Here is a 4,156-nt window from a genome sequence, read left to right as displayed (position 1 = left end):
ACCCATAATCCATGAAACGGTCGGGTCAAGGGCTATCCTGGCCTTGACTGCATCCCAATCAAACTTCATGAAGCGCATATCCTCCTCAGCTCTTTGATAACCATCCAGCTGATCAGATTTAGGCAGAAGTTTCAGAACATCTTCAATGGCCTCTTCAGTGACCAGAATCTGCTTCCCTCTTAGGTTCACTACATCTAGGGAAGTCTTGAAGTAATTGCAGTAGAATTCCCTTACCCAAGATGCATTGACCTCAGTCAGGTTTCTTTCCAAGAAGAACCAGCCTCTTTGTTTGATCTGATCAGAGATGTATTGCTGGAGTTCTTCTGGGATCTTCAGAGTCCTCTCCAGGTACAGGTTCCTGAAGGTTGCAAACACCGGATACTTCAGCTCACAGTATCGGTTTGCAAACTTTACTGGATCAGTAGCAGGGAGTAGCTGGTCGGCCTTCTCTTGCGGGGTAAAGTTTTTTTCTCCCGACAGGAGTCATCGTGCATGATATCCATGATGGACATAGCGGATTCTCCTCTTTTACATTTGCTAGTAGTAGCGTTTGCTTTTCCTTTTCTTTGGCTGGCAGACATCCTGAAAGACAGAAAACCAGGATATAAAAAAATAGAAAAACAAATAGGCAAATAATAAAAAGAAACACAAAGTGGCAAAGTAGCAATAGAAGAGGAGATTGAGTTAAGCAAATTTGCATTAAGGATTGTACAAGAGTTAGAATACTGAGAAGAAAAATGTCACAATCCAAAATGTACTTCAGTTCAAGTTAAATAGAAAAAGTATCATCATGCCTTGGTTAGAATGTTAAAAGAAAGTGAAAAATCAGAAGAAATGTTTTGAAAGGTTAGGTTTGGTTAGAAACGAAAAATAGTTTAGGAAGTTAAAATTAGTGAGTTAGTAAAAAGTGGGTAAAGTAAGTGGCATAATGATCATATCCCAAGTAACAGGCATTCACAAATAGAAGCTATAGGTAACTCATATCCAAACAAGGAAATTAAGTTGATGATGATTCAGATAGATATAGAAATAGCGAAAATTGGAATCTAAACATCAAAAATGCAGATTAAGAACCAGGAAATCAAAAAGAATAAGAAAGCTTGCCCTAGCATTCATGAATTGGTTTGGTAAAAGCAGAGTAAAGCAGAGTTTAAATAGCCAACACCAAAACATGAATGAAAGTCAAAAACAGTTTATAAAAATTTAGGAGCATTCCGGCTGAAATTGGATTATTTCAGAAAATAAACAGCAATCAGAATAGTTCATATGAATGAAAACAGATTGCAATTAAAGAGTATGAACAAGAATGAACTTGAAGAACAGCATATGAACATTATTAACATATAGCAACAGCAGAATTGCAAAAATTATAAAACAAGAAACACGAACAGCGCAATTAAACAGGCCTAAATCCACTAACCACATCCTAGGCTACCTAACAACCTAAAATCCACTACAACATGCATAACTAACTAGCCTAAATATGAACATAAACAGAAAAATATGAATTAACTACGAATGGATAGAAGGGTGGCGTTCGTCGGAACCTGGTAGGTGAATTAAGGAGAATGGGGCAGAGAGGTGGCTGGGGGATAGTGGCAGTGGCGTCGGGCACGGCATAGGAGGGTAGCGGAGGTGGCGGCGGTTGCTATTTGGAGGAAGGGGCTTCGGGAAGGGCAATGGGGGTGGGGGGAGAGAGAGGGAAGGAAGGGAAGGGGCTTGGGTGGCGGATGGGGGCTCTGCAATGACGGCGGCGCGGTGGGGTGGTGATCGCGGAGGGGGGCAGTGACGGTGGAGGGAGGAAGGAGAAGGAAGAAGAAGAAAGAAGGGGAAGGAGGAAGGGGGTGGCGTGGCGACGGGGTCTTGGTGGTCGGCAGGGTGGCGGCGGTCGGTGATGGTGGCTGGGTGGTGGTTGGGTGGTTGGAGAAGAAGAGAGGAAGGAGAAGGGTTTGGGGGGCGCGAATGGTAGGGTTCGCGTGACTGGGTGGTTATAAATTTGAATCCACGCGATCGCGTGGGGGACGCAGTCGCGTGGCTGGAGTGAAATGGGGGTCGACGCGATCGCGTGAGTGGCGCGATCGCATGGGATATCTAAAAGAGTGAATGACGCGATCGCCTGGGGCATGCGATCGCGTCGCTGGAAATTGTGCTAAACGCACGAATCCAGCGTTGTTTCAGCGCAACTCTCTGTCTCCTTTAGAGGTGTTGTGTAATCCATGCGACGCGATCGCGTCGCTTACGCGATCGCGTGGGATTGATGTTGTGCAAGTGACGCGATCGCGTCAGGGACGCAACCGCGTGGGTCGTTTGTGCGAAACGCACAATGGCCGCATGATTCCAGCCTAACTTTCTGGACGTTGGATCTTTACACCGATCTCCAGATCACGCGGCTGCGTGAATGACGCGATCGCGTGGGAAGTATTTTTCGCAACTTAACGCGATCGCATGAATGATGCGGTCGCGTCGCACACCCTCTTTTTTTTGTGCAAAATGCAGAATGCAATGCTAATATGAATGTTATGCATGATTCCAGGTTCAATGAAGTAAAATAAAATAAAACTCAAAAATAAACAAAACGGAATAAAATTAAAATTGAAAAAAAAAAGGAACGATCATACCATGGTGGGTTGTCTCCCACCTAGCACTTTTAGTTAAAGTCCTTAAGTTGGACATTGGATGAGTTTTTTGTTATGGTGGCTTGTGCTTAAATTCATCCAAAAATCTCCACCAACGCTTGGAATGCCAATAGCCTCCGGGGTCCCAAACTAGGCATGTAAAGCTTCTGAGCAGCTTCAAATAGATTCTCAGGCTCCCGGGGTAACGAGTGTCAGAATAGATTCCAAGATCCCAAACTTGGCTTTTAAATCCGCCTTCGCCTTGATCTATATTTTTCCATCCGGGTGGTTTAGAAATTAGATTCTCACCAGAATAACCAAACGTTTTCCGAGATCCATTTTATAGATCATGATGCCAATCCGCACACTTCGAGTCGAAGCGTGGAACCTTCTTGAACTTTGTGCACCAGCTCTGAGTACGAGCCATTTCCCTTTTACTCTTAAAGCCGCAGAGAGCTCTAAGCTGGCCATCTGTTTCAAGCAAACCATATTCAAGTGGAAAAATAAAGCTAAAGGTTAAGGATTGTACCCACTTGAAGCTTGTATTGGGTGGTAATGGCCTTGGGATAGGTGGTTCCAGTGGTTCTGTGAGTTTTACTCCCTTGTGCTCTTCTGTGAAATTCTTCACTTCTTTGCAAGATTCTTCAAATGTATCCATGTCCTGATCAAAGCCTTCTATGTCTTCCTCGTCACTTAAGTCATAAACGGGAGGTTGGGAGAAATCTACCTCCGCGTCATCTTCGTATTCACTTGGGGAAGATTCTTCGATCTCGGAGAATTCACTTGCGGATGCAAGTTCATTACTAGGAGAACTTGACTTGTGACTATCATCATCAAGAAAATTTGCTTCTTGGATTATTCCATCTAGTTCTTCATAAGAGACTTGCTTTGGGGATTGTGTACTATCCTCCTTAGCGTTAGTTGTAACGTCCTTGACAGAATTCTCCACAACTCTGGGTTCCCATGGAAGTTCAGCGTCTCCTAAGTCTTCAACCAACTCTTCTTCTTGTATAATGACAGCTTCCTCTACTTGTTCTAATATGAAGTCATGCTCTGTCTTGTCCACTGGAGTTTCTAATATCTCCTTCATGCTACGCTTTTCATTAGATTGCCCACATGGGGCTCTGGGAGTCCCTTGAATGTTTGAATGTCTAGAAGATAATTGACTTATTGCTTGCTCCAGTTGATGAAGGGTTGTTTGAAGTTGATCTACTATTCCCTTAAGGCGAACTTCTGATTATCGTGGTGATAGATTTGGACGTGGTACATTGGAAAGTGGTGGTGTTTGGGAGTAATTGGATTGGAATCGGGGTAAATGAGGATTATATGGTAGCGAATGGTGAAAAGGAGCTTGTGAGTGTGGTGGTTCAAGGTTGTGTTGAGAGGATGGCCTATAAGCATAGGTTGGGGCTTGTTGGTAACTACGAGGTTGTCCACCATGTCCATTGCATTGGTATTCATTGTAGAATGGTCTTTGTCCATGATATCTTGGAGGGTGTTGCTGCCAAAAGGGTTGATCAGATCCTCTTGGCTCCATCCAT

The sequence above is a fragment of the Arachis hypogaea genome, chromosome 11, assembly GCF_003086295.3.
Source record: "Arachis hypogaea cultivar Tifrunner chromosome 11, arahy.Tifrunner.gnm2.J5K5, whole genome shotgun sequence".
Taxonomy (NCBI): domain Eukaryota; kingdom Viridiplantae; phylum Streptophyta; class Magnoliopsida; order Fabales; family Fabaceae; genus Arachis; species Arachis hypogaea.
Note: the sequence above shows the minus strand (reverse complement) of the source record.